We start from the raw sequence: 13,400 nt of genomic DNA on the forward strand, positions 1-13,400 counted from the left end.
TTGTGTCGTGCACATTACGTCTAAAACCGGCTTCAAATACCTTATTCAGAAAGATGATCTATAAACCACAGCTGCAGCATCAATATCCTGATGTGTTTTTCAAGAACTAGTATCAAACTCATGAGCATTGAACATTTCATTCGATATTCAACATTCATCTTAATGAGGACCAGACAGAAGAACATGTGAGTCACCTTAATTCACACAATGTAGAAAACCTGTTGTCCTCCAGGATGTTTTCAAATCGTGCAAAGACTCCTCGTCTCAACAGTTGACACGTTGGCTGTACCATTAGATTTACGTGTGCTTGATTTTAATATATGTTCATAATTCTGGTTCTAACGAGACAGATTTGAAGCGTTTCTCTTTAAATAGCTTAAATAACTTCCCTCTAATTGTGTTCAAGCTGCACGTTTGAAGCTCCGTAGCTCATAAGCCCACAGAGAATTATGTGATGTGAACGTTCTCACTGAGCCTGTTTCCAGACAAATTAAGCCAAAGGATCCACAGTCTCATCATCTCTCATTTTGTCTTATTGATCCAGGAATCAAACACAAATCACCCTGAACAGACAAAGTAGCAGCAAAGTATCTATGCCTGAAAAACAGCATGCAGCTTTTTATTACATCCTTTAAATTCTCACGTCCCTGAGAGTAAAATATCTTTACATATCATAAACGTGTTGACAACAGATCCTCACGCTCTCCAAGATGAATGTGCCAAGATGTTATAGTTTGATTGATTTAATAAAACAAAAACGTCTCTACAACATATTGTTTAGTATCTGAAAACCCCTGACAGGCTCGAGGAGGAGCAGCTTTACGACAGAGGAATAACAGAAGTGCTGAGTCAGCGCCTGACACCGGGAAGGTGGAGATCAATGCACATGAATCAGGCTGTTGTTGTGACTCACTGCATAATCTGCATGTGGGCCTGTGCATCTGTGTAGGTGTGTGCAGCAGCAGCAGCATGTGTGTGAATGTGTGTGTGTCTGTGTGTGTGTTCGTACAGTAAGTGTGTGAGTGCACTGCATGCAAAGTGAGGTTACGCTCCGTTCACCGTCTTATTGTGGAGGCATGTAGAAGGTGGCTTGTGTGTTTTGTGTGTGTGTGTGTGTGTCTAAGTCTTCTCTTCAGCCCTGTGATGTGCAGTCGCTGAAGTCTCTGTCTCACTTTGTGGTTATAATCCAGTTAATCTCTTCTAATCTAACCTGAATTATGCAGCACACGTTTTGTCACAGTAGGAATTTCACAGTTTGTTTCTGACCTAAAAGTCGAGAAAAGTCACCTTCTCTGTTCTAGACTCACAGCACAGGCAGGTGTCTCAGGGGATTCTTCAGTCTGACTGATATGAATCTACCTGCTCACGGGGTCAACACCTGTTGTCTGCCTGCTGGTACATGAAGGGGAATCGCCCTGAGAGACTTTTCATTTCACAGCCATGCTCCAGGCTTTTCCCCGTGTGTCGAGTGAAGGAGATTTGATTCATCACAACGTGTCTCTTCAGAGAATCTCTGAATTCAAGAAGAGTTTCCTCTATAATCCGAGTGGTGCTCTTACTTTGGATTAGATTCAACTTTGTCACTGCACAGTTCAAACAACTGAGACTTGAAATGCAGGTTGGCGTCTAACCAGGGGTACAAAGTGTGCAGAGCAATGTGCATATGACTATTTTATATATGGTTTGACTAATTAGATAACAATACTCCTCACAAGTTAGAGGGCATCTTTAAAACACTTCCTTCAGGTTTTACTTCATGCCAGTAAAGCATGAGAAGAGACTGCATAACAATCAATCACATATAAATAAAAAGACAAAATATGAATCAGTTAATTAGTCACCAACTATCTCCATAGTCAAACAACGAATATTTCTGGTTTTCAATTTATGGACCAAACAACTAATCGATAAAATCAAAGGAAATCCTAATTAGTTGCAGCCCTGGAACAACTCCTCAATATTGAAGTTTGGATGAGAAGCGTCTGAAAAGCACTGAATTGACAATTTAAAAAATAATAATACAAACACTGTGATAATATAGAATAGTTATGAAACATTCAAACCCTGGATGTTGGAGCATCTTTATATCTAGATTCACATTAAACACGTGGATTGATCAGAAAAAAACCTTAAAGGACAAACAGTTTACAGGGTCACATGTTGCCCTCCAGAGAGAAACACTGTTCTCGCCGCCCGTGTCTGGAGGAATTGTGCGGCGTGACGCTTTCCATAAATAGCGAGCGGAGCCGAGAGTAAACGCCGCTGTCGCCGTGTTCGTGGAGGCTCGATGAGAAACTAGGCCAAACAACTAGGCTGAGACCCGGTGAAGGGGAGCCATCCGGAACCAGGGGAAGATTCAAAATGGCCACTTTCACAACAAAAGCCTTTTGTCCAACACTTTCTCTGCCTCTCTCTCTCTCTCTCTCTCTCTCTCTCTCTCTCTCTCTCTCTCTCTCTCTCTCTCTCGCTCTCACACGTTTTCTAACATGCCGTCTCTTTCATTTTCATATCCACATATTCACAACGACACACACCTTTCCCTCTTTCTCTCTGTCTGTGCTTCTTTATCACCAAAGCCCATGTTTTCTTCTCTCTCTCTCTCTCTCTCTCTCTCTCCCTCTCTCTCACTTTCTTTCACTCCGACTCAAACACCTTTATTCTTCAATCTCACTTCTTCATTGTTTCCCCCTCTCTCTCACTCTTCAACCTCTGAGGCTCAAGCTAATATTCACTCTCGGTTTTGCCGACCGCACCCTCTCTCCTCTTTTGCCCTCGGTTCCCTCTCTCCTCCACCTCCCTCTCTTTTTCTTTGTCTCTCTCGCTCGCTGCCTCTCTCAGCGCTCGGTGTCCAGCGAGGTGGCTGGAATCTGCAGCCAGACAAAGACTCTTTGAGAGAAACGCCAGAGCGGTTTTTCAAAATGACCTGCGTAGCACACGACCGTGCACCTTCAGCAAAAATCAAGTTTGGGCTCAGCTTGGTCGTTTTGTTCACTTCTAGTTGTAAAGAAGAGAAAATACTAATTTGTGTTGCCATGCTTAAGGGATCAAACTCACACGCCTGAGCTGGATAACAGAAAAGAAGAGAGAGAAGCTGTGGAGTGAATTCATGTGAAGAAGATTATTTTCTCACTGCTGCTCTCAGCGTTTGAATCCAGGCAACAAGAAACAAAGACGCTGTGGATTCCCCCCCGAGGGTCAATCATTACCAAAGGGTTATTCTAAGATTTAATGGTGTCTGAAATATCACATATAATAGATAAATATATTTCCTTCCATTCAGCTGTAAACACAGACTGGAGTTTAGCAAGTGGATAAAAGACTCATGAATTTTGCATGACGGCAGCGAAGAGAGGATTTAAGTTAGAATGTGAAGGTTCGGCATGAAATACATAAAACATAACTTTTCACCAGTTTTCACACGCTCACAAACAGACGCGTTTTCTTTTGGAATATCAATGTTTTAACTTCCACTGAACCTTGAGCTTCAACTCACCATTAGTTTGTATGAATGTTGTTGAATAATCACGTGCAAGATGTGTGCACTTTTGTGATTTATTGATTGTTCTTTAGTGTCAAATGTCAATAATCAGGTTAGGAACAAGCAGCACAACTCAAAGTAAAGTCGTTAAATGTCCAAGTTTAAGCAACAGTCCAATTCCATTTCTGCATACATGGATTCATGTGCAATCCATTGACTGTCAGTATTCTCACACTATTCCATTTATATTTAGCTATTTTTTGCTTACACTTAAGTATTGTATGTTACTTATTATGACTTACTGATGCCTGATTTTGACTCTTCCTGATGTAATATTGCAAATATCCCCGGGGGGGGGGTCTCATAAAGGATTATCTTATCTTATCTCATCTTATCTTATCTTAAACCTTTTTAATTACAACCCAAATTAATAGTAGAAACCTGAATATGTCTCCTTTGAATTCAACTTAATTTTATCTGTATTGCACCAAATCCCAACATCTCAAAGCTTTTCCCAGAGGGAGGCTGAGACGACATAATCGAGACGGACTCAACTGTCTCCGTATCAGCGACACTTTAACTGAGTCCTACCTCAAACTGTGGCTAGTGACTGGAAGTCTGCGGGGCTGCTTTCTGTTGGTGTGCCTCTTACTGACCAGAGGGGACCATTCACACACAGTGGGAGGACCATTTACCTCCAGCCACTCTGAAAAGACGGCTGCGGTTCCTGTTTGAGCCGAAGCCAAACGACACACGAAACCTTCCCTCAGGGGTGGAAGCCCCACAACTGCAGATAAACAGGAGCATCAAACTGGTGCAGTGCCTCAGAATCTAGGCCACTATACTGGGGGGGGGGGGGGGGGGGGCTGGACAGTGAGTGTTACATGGTCTGGTGGCTCCATAGCTTTTACAAACTCCAACAATGGGCTGCATTCAGTGTGATTGCAGTTGCGAGGGCTGGGACAGTCGTCTTTCCCAGCCCGTCCCTGCTTCCACACTGCTGGAACTGGGCCTCTATTATCCTGCCTCTCACTAAGAAAAACTGTTGTCATTGTAATTCAACCAAACAACAAACTGACGATTTAGACGCTTGCTCTTAATTTGCGATGTTTGCAAAAGAAATCAGAGAAACAGAGTCAAACAGGGAATGTGAAGTGAATAAAGGAATAATCTGTGTTATAATAAGCGTTTCAGTCGTTTTGGTGCCTCACTGAACTCAGTGACCTGTAATCAACGGCTCAGAACATAAACCATATGGTTTATTTATAAACAATGTGCAAAAGATGCGCATTTATTTTGTCATCTATTGTTTTGTATTTATGTTTATTCACAATTCAAGTTCTATAAATTGGACAGTATTTGTGATTTCTCTATATTTAAGGTTGATTATCGGCCAATATATCAGTATGAAGGAATAAGAACCAAAAATCCATATCGGTCAGGCTCTTCTTTCTTTGTATTAATTTATTTCTATATAGAGACAAATCTTTAAATCAATACTTTTGACCCATCATGCACATATTTTAATGTTAAGAGGGCAAAGAGGAAGCTCTATAGCCTCCATTGGATCCCTTTTAGCCATAGTTTGATTCCATAGAATCTTATTAATTACTTTATTCAATTATGGCCCCTCTGAACGCAATTAATCCTCCATTCTTCTCAGTCAGGCCTCTGGTTAGTGTGCTTTCATTCCATTAAACAGCTTTTTCCCCTCAAGTAGCCATTGTTCCTTTTACCACAGTTTGATTTTGTCTTCTCGGAGCTTTGCCAGGGCACAGCCTGAGTCCGGCCTCCCAGAGCAGCTTCGTGTCCAGACAAGAATTTATCCACACAATGAATATCTGAGTGTTGTGACTCCGGGGACGCAGCTCCGGGCAACACAACCCAGAAAGACGGGGTTATTTACCCCCCCCCCCCCCCCACCCCCACCCCACCCCCTCCTCATAAGGATGATGTGTTTACTGGGTGGGACACAACAAGACAATTGACAGTAAACACACCAGAAATGATATGAGTACTCTGAGATGAAACTCTGAGCCAAACAGCCTGAAGGGTTCATCCACAGAAGGTCAGTGGAATTCAGCAGGATTTTAAAAAACCCAAGAGGAGCCAAGAGATTCCAAAAACACATGGCCCTGAAGCTCAAGTAACTTTGTGGTTAATCTCCCAGTTAGTTACCTCAATTTGCAAGGCTTTCTGGGTATAGTGCATGATGCAATACCTTCATTTACAGTTAGTAGTTTAGAAGTTGTGGTGACCTACTCGTTAAGACATTTGGCCGAGAGGCAAAAGAGGATACAAAAAGATAAAATACAATTGTTAACCTTTCAAACAGATATTAACGATGTGATAGGAGAATAATTGATGAAGAAGAATTCTAAGTGCTGGTGTATTTACTCTGTAAATAATGTCTCGATAAAAAAGTACATATTCCATTAATCCTTGACCAATCAAACCTGAGCGCCGATTTAATTTTCCATTATCTAAGATTTGCATTTAATTATTTAGCTCTGGATTGCAAAGACTCTGGAGAAAGCGTTTCAAACTTTCTCTTGTGTCTGCAACTGAAAGTCACTTTTCGAGGGATCAGCAGTTGTGTGAAATTGAAGAGCAGTGATTGGTTCTAACAGCGTGAGCCTTTGGCGATCAAATTAACCCTGATCTTTGTTTATTTACAACATGTTGAACATTAGTAAGACTGTTCTGCAGCCTCCGTTCACAACTAAAAACATCTCAAACCCACATTTAAGTATAAAATAACCAGAATGAAAACCAACAAATGGAGTGTGAAGCTCACCGTTCTCCCTCCCGCCTCAAACACACTTTTTCCCTGCGGTGGTTGTGATGTTCCACATGATCAGAGCTGCCGCCGCCCACGCTGGGTTTTGAACATATTGATGCACGGATCCGCAGCAGTAAAACAAGATCTCAGCTGCCGGAGTCGGCCTGTGGAGACCTCAGCCGAGAGGAGTGAGGTTCATTGTGTGTGTGTGTGTGGGCTTGATCGAGATAGAAAAATAATTCCCACAGATTCTGCAGAGGAGTGAAGAGAAAACACAAGTGAAGACTCGGCCAGAGAAGTGAAGTCGTACTTCTGAATCTCACACTCTCGAAATGGCTGAGTCGAGGTTGCCTGGACGAGGAGGGAGACAAAATCTAATATCACGACTTTCAGATTGTGACAGATCTTCAGCCTTGTCATTTGTCGTGCAGTGTAGTAGAGAGTACAGGAGTCTATTACCTGGACTCTGCATCTGTTCTTCTCACTCTGTCTGTATGAAATGGCAAATAACCAGAATATCTATCAGTAGAATGCAGACCTGCGTCCAACAATGCTGATAAATATAAACCAGCCTAATTACACCCTCATAGGCAACAGTCCCTTCAATATGACTGATTTTCTTCTTCATATTTTAGGACTATTTCCTGGGAAATCAGAGAAAATGTCAAAAAGAAATGCAGACAAATGAAGAGCAAATAAACAAAAATCCTGGATCCACAACCTTGTCTGTATCCTCGCCAATATTTAACAGATTATTTCTTGGCCCACGTTCCAACCGTCAAACAATTTCCAAAATCCCTTCAGTAGTTTGCAGGAGTTTGCACATCCTATGTACAGAAAACATGGCTGCCAGGCTGGTGGCGCTGTGGCCTCAGTACACCTCCTCCTGTCACGACCAACATGTTGATTTCTAACCTTCTTTTTAGATTTTCATTGCACAGACCAGAACAACAGTCACAAGTTGTAACCCTCAGTGCTGTGAGAGCAAACACACGTCAACTGTCCGACAGGTAGAGTGAGAGCAAATCATTAGCTCTCTCTTTTCCATCGCAGGTGATTTACTCGTACAGTGCGAGTTGTAATCTGACAACAGCATTTTTAAAATGGGGTCGCTTCACCCCTGTTGAACATAAAGGTAAAACACAGTGACAAAGAGATGATATATGATTTTGTGTGCGTTAGATATTTGCGAAGCTGACGCCCCTGAGATAGAATCCAGCTCTCAGCTGGGAACCAGCTTCTCTCTCTCCGGTGCCACATCATCACTATTGTAACACGTATGTGCACCGATAAATACAAAAGAACGTCCTGACCGCTGCTCACATCAATAAGCTTCACTGTGTGGAGTTCCCTGCTGGAGCACTTTGTGGGTTGATTTATATTGAACTCATTACAAGACGTCGCAGACCGTAAAGGAGTCGGGACGAGGAGACAAAATGTAATCTGAAAAAAAAAAAATTAAAGTGGATTTTGGCTCCACACCAGTAAAAGTGAGGTTACCCCGGTAGATGTGAAAAATGATGGGATGTAAAGCAAATCTGACAACAAGCCTCTCCGGTTAATTAGCTTGGCACCGGTTTGCGTGAAGCTGTCTTTGTGTGGTTGTCTACGTGCTGGGCAGCGATCAGGCGTCTGCAGGGACATCGTGTCTCCTCCACAGGGACAGAGGGGACAGAAGGGACAAGGGCTCAGTTAGTGGAAACTTGAATATAATAAAATACAGTACAGACATGATGGCAGATACCGTGCAGACAAATACAAATCATTTCTAATCAGAAATATGACTTCAGGCACAAATGATAGTTTGAAAGGACAAAGTAGTTTTCTGCTCTATGTATTTTAACAATTTCCCCAAAATAAAAGCTCAGTATAGAGCAGCTGGATGTAGAGCAGCTCCTGTGTCTCTGTGTCCTTGTGACGGGGGCTCGTGCTGTTTGCTCAGTCTGTGTTTGCTGTGTCAGCTCTGTTCTCATGTTACTGCACCAGTGGCGAAGTCGTGTCTGCACCACTGTGACCAGCAACTGATGGAGACATCTATACACGTGGCCATTAAACTATATTGGCCATGTGAAGTGTGACAGGGAGGATATCGCCCTGTTCACTCTAAACTGAATATGGGGTTGTTACATTTTTTTTAACTATAGAGTGGATTCAGGCATATGTTTCAATGGTTTCACATTTTCCCTGGTTTAAGAACTGTTGTGCTCATCCTGGTTGGAAAAGTGGGGATGTCAACCTCCTGTGTGAAAAAGGAATGACCGAGTGAATAGCTAGAAAATATAGAAATGAAGTTATTTTCACATGTTTCTCAATTTAATCACGATTCAAGATTGTGCCGAGGAAAGAAAATCATCGAGATCAGAAGCGGGGAAAAGAAGAAATAAAACACAAAAAGATTTATAGACCAAAAGTGTGAGTACACTTTGACATTATGAGGGTTTATACAGATGTTTATGGGCCAGTTTCTAGACCTACATAATCGTCTCTATCTCAAAATCTGTACTTACGTTTCTCACTGTGGATTTTTTATGAGAAAAAACAAAAAAAAATCCAAATGGCAAGTTGCTCTGCTTGTCATTCTTTCAACTTTTCATTTTAGTTACATAGAAAAACCGTCTTAAAACTTACAAAACTTACCAATTATCTAAAAAAAACTCTCTCAATGAACTTACCGAACTAAAAGACGACAAAATCAGTAAAGTTCCAAAATATGACGGCTTACAACCCAGCTTTAAAAAGCACAAAGAAAAACCACACTCCATCTGTTCATCGCGTTATAAAAACTTCCAAAAAAAAACAAACTTCTAAAATATGAATTATTCAGGAGGTGAGAGAAACGTATTATTGACTCAACTCAAAGATCGCCAAAGAAATTTCTAAATAATTCACACCTACAGATGCAGCTTCTAAGGATCTAACTGTAAAACAAATACAACTTTACAAATTAATTTGATATTATAAAATCCTTCTCCTGTACTTTCTGCATAAAATATGACAGAAAACTAAACCTAATGAAATGTTTCAAAGTAAATATTACATTTTTGGTCCTTTAATGATTTATTATTGATATGTATAGTAGCATAAGAATGCTTCATTCAGGACAGAGCAAAGTTAATGATCTTCACACTATTAATGAATCCTCTAAAAATAGCAGCGTGTGTGACGCCCCCCCGGGGAGGCTGTTAACCGAGCGGTGAGTGGGTTACAGGCGGCAGGAGGACGTGTGGGAGTGTGTGTTTGTGCGTCTCCCTAAGTGACTTATTTTTGTGTGTTAGTCTGAGAAATTGTGGTGCTGTAATTGTGCAATTAAGTGACTGTGAGGCGTTTCACTACAATTAGGAGTCGTTTCCTCAGAGCTGCAATCAAATGCAAAGTTCAGCCAAGTATTAAATGTCACTTGAGAGGTTTATTTTCAGTTATTGTTCTGGGAAAGACGAAGTAAAAGATTCCGTGGGTTTGTTTTTGTGCTTTATTTGGGTCACTTTATTAACAATTGAATAATATCTCTTCTAAATAAGGGGGAAAATACTGAAAGTGAAGTGGAGAAGTGGTATCGAGGTCCTGCAGGACATCTGCTGTCAATCAAGATGTTTAAAACAGTTTTTTATAACGAACTCAAACCAAAATGATCAGAAACATCATCTCTTGAACAAACATCAGTGTCTTAAGAAGACTTATGGCTGAAATATATGGTGAAATAAGGAAGAATGACACAACACTTTGATAGATACATGCAAATAGTCACCACCCAGAGTTTAGTCACATCAGTTTGGTAAAGAACCTGCAGAAATCCTAAACAACTGAAATCGTAAACAAGAGCAAACTCCTGAAATCTAAAGTGACTGAGACTGAAACACATGGCTCTGGACGCTCCGTTCACTGTCGCCTGCTTCATCATTAATTAGACCCTGCGTGATTACTGTGAATGTCTGAGGTCACCGTGTCGAGAACTTTCAGGTTAATAGTGTTGGACACCCAGCGACTGAAATAGGCCGCTGAGGTGCATGTTGGGTAACAGGGTGAGGCGGGGGTCTTCCACTCGGCTGGAACAGAGGGACAGATCTCGTGTCTGTCATCTCACCGTCGCTGTAAATCCACGCAGGAGTTACGTGGAGTCAGAGCTGATTAGCCGAGACGGAAATAGCTGCTGCTGTTCTTTTTGATAACGTGCAGACTGGCTTAATGCAGAATGCACCTTTTACTACACACACGTGCACGAGCTGAAGCCTTGATACGCTAATAACAAACAAACACAGCAGAGTGATGAGAAGATGTTTGTGCTGCAGATTCACAAGAAGGGGTATTGAAATGGATCTTCTCTTTTTATTCAATCAAACAAATCTGTCAGTGTGGATCTGATCGGTTGTCATCAAATGATCCCTGTAATTATTGAAAACTGAAAATGAATCATTGACGCATCTCTAGAAGAAACGTCCACGCAACCTCCATCTAAACAAAGATGGAGGACTCGTCTCCACTTTCTTGCGCCGGCTTCATCTGACAAACACAAACCACAACAAAGCTGTTAACACAAACTCGTTCTCACCGCATCATTACAACGACTCTGGTTCATCTTGTTGTAAATCGGCCTCTAATTGGCTGCTGCTCTTCTCTGCTCACATGTTTGTGTTTGTGCAAACAAACACTTTCATCATTAACCTGATCCGACTTCGTGCTCCGACTCCAAGAGAAATCAGTCTCATTTATTTATGTGTGATTATGAAACAATGTTCACAAATAACGAAAGCTCATTAATCACGTTAATTTAGATACCGATCCTCGTTCACCTGATTTAACCTGGTGAGAGAGTTAATGATACGGCTGCACTAATGAGTTCTTCACATTAATCTGGATCTGGTTAATTAATTAGTGTTTATGTAAAAATACTGATTGGGTGTCATTTCCTGCTTCTTGTAGCATAAAGACAGACAGTGACACAGGATGAACTCGTGTGCTGAACTTGATCACACACACACACAAACACGCGCACATACAAACACACACACACACATGCGCACACACACACACACACACACACCTCAACAACGAGCTTGACTGTGTCACCGGTGTGAATCTAACCCCCGGCTCCCTGCAGCTCGACTCTAACCCAGTAAACATTACTCATTCATGTTTACAACCACAGCTCCCCTGGGATTTGACCCAGCAACCTTCACCGCAGAGGGTGACGCAAGACACACATTTCACTTCTCATCTCCTGTTCATTTCTAATTTTACTGAAGCTGTTTTGCACGTGAAGGACCAAACATAATATTCTCAGACATGTCTTGTTTTCATTGTTCATAAAGTGGGAAAAATGAAACCAGTTTAAAAAGCTGCAGCTAAAGTCATTGACTCCAGGTTACCAGGGCAACTAGCTGGTTGGGAACACCGTCTCGAGGGCTCATCCCAGTTGGATGTTCAAAAACCAGTCGGCGTTTGTTAGTGGTGCTCATGGTTTAGAGAAATGAGATTAAAAGGGTTGTTAAGATCAAGTGATATCAAACCAGGGGGTCGATTGATCCTGTGCATTTACATTTGCAGCGTCTCAGATTTTACTGCTGGTGTGCATTGTAGTAAATTAAATTAAGAGGGGGAGGGGGGGAGGGATTCATCTTAGTCATTCATACATTATGCTTATATTTTAGGGGAACATGACAGTTCTAGTAAAGCAGATGAATCCATATTGCAGATTGAACTGCACTCTAAAATATTATTTAAAGAGCAGTTTGGAAGAAAATTGACCTCCTGTGAAAAGGAAATTAAGTTGGAAGTTAAAGTTAAGGTCACAAAATGTTCTGATAGCATTTTATATTAAATCATAATTCTTTGTTAACAAGACGTCAAAATCAACCTGTGGGTTTACACATGCCGAGTCATATATGTAGTTTATTTGTTTTTTACTTTGTTTTTGGTGTTCTCTCTCTCTTTCCTCTACAATCCTATTGTCCTCACCCGTACCTGAGCGTCTTTTCTACTCCCTTAATCCAGTTTTAACATTTCTCTGAAGATAAATATCCCCCCTGCCACTCCTCTGTGGCCGGCTCCTGGCTTTTTAGTGACCGTAAAGAGCAGCCTGGTCCGGGGCTCGGTGCTCATCCCTGTCCTTCCTGTAGCTGCTTCATTAGAGCCTCGGCAGCATCTCCGCCTGGTAGCTCAGGAGATTTAATAAGAGCTCAGGCGACGCTCTCAGACTCCTGCGTCTGGGCTGCTAGGATATTGCTGTGGAATTTCTAATATCCGGGCTTCATTCCAACAAGGACCGAAAGTCAAAGAACATCAAACTAAACACATTCCTGGATCCCTTCAGTCAAGCACAAGACGAGAACGCCCTCCTAAGCCTTTTGTGCCGCGCTACATCCCCGGCGGCGACTCCTCAGGCTTCTCAGAGACGATCTCAGAGAGATAAACTGGACAAACACAGATGTGATGTGCTGATGTATAAAATAAACACACTGAAGCTTCAGACCCAAGCATGTGAAGCCTTTTTCCATCATCTTCCATCATCTTGTTTAATCTGAGACAAACCCGTCACTTACTTTTCCAAGATGGTGGCGCTCCAAAACTTTTTTTAGTTTGGGTTGATGATGTACTTGCCTTTAAAATCATATTCACTAATATAGAGCTGGCTCTGATTAGATCAGATTAATCAGGTTAACTGAGATGCAAACAAGAAAAGAATCAATCAAACTTTCAAAATCTAGAAATTCTCCAAACTATTTTATCCCGAAATCTTTAATCATGGCCTGTTCCTAAGGATGGAGGACATAATATAACTCCTTGAAAGTGAAGCCAAAACATCATAATCGCCCCCTAGTGGCGGACGTCAGTATAGGCCATAAACCCTACCTTCTACAAAAGGTCAAAGTACACGTTCAATCATTTTGTTATTTCAGGTAGTTCTTATCACACTAGTGTTTATTTTTCAGGTAAATTTGGTTTTAATCAGTTACTTTCTGTTATGAAACGTGATTGACAGCTGACCCAGGCTTGCAATTGGCCCGACTTGTGTATCTGTGGGACCTCAGCTCTGCTTTCTGGCTCAAAATGTGCAAGATGGACGTGTTTGTACGCAGGACATTCTGTCTTCATGTCTGGACAGCGGGAGGAGATGGAGACACATCGTCCATACATGATGATTTT

General features: G+C 41.6%; 1 protein-coding gene across 9 annotated transcripts in view; it reads right to left on the reverse strand.

The window, feature by feature from the left end:
• Positions 1–13,400, reverse strand: part of prom1a (prominin 1a) — a 63,841-nt gene that overhangs the window by 21,152 nt on the left and 29,289 nt on the right. The gene's annotated exons all lie outside the window — the stretch shown is intronic.

Source organism: Platichthys flesus, chromosome 8 (genome assembly GCF_949316205.1).
Source record: "Platichthys flesus chromosome 8, fPlaFle2.1, whole genome shotgun sequence".
NCBI classification, from domain to species: Eukaryota; Metazoa; Chordata; class Actinopteri; order Pleuronectiformes; family Pleuronectidae; genus Platichthys; species Platichthys flesus.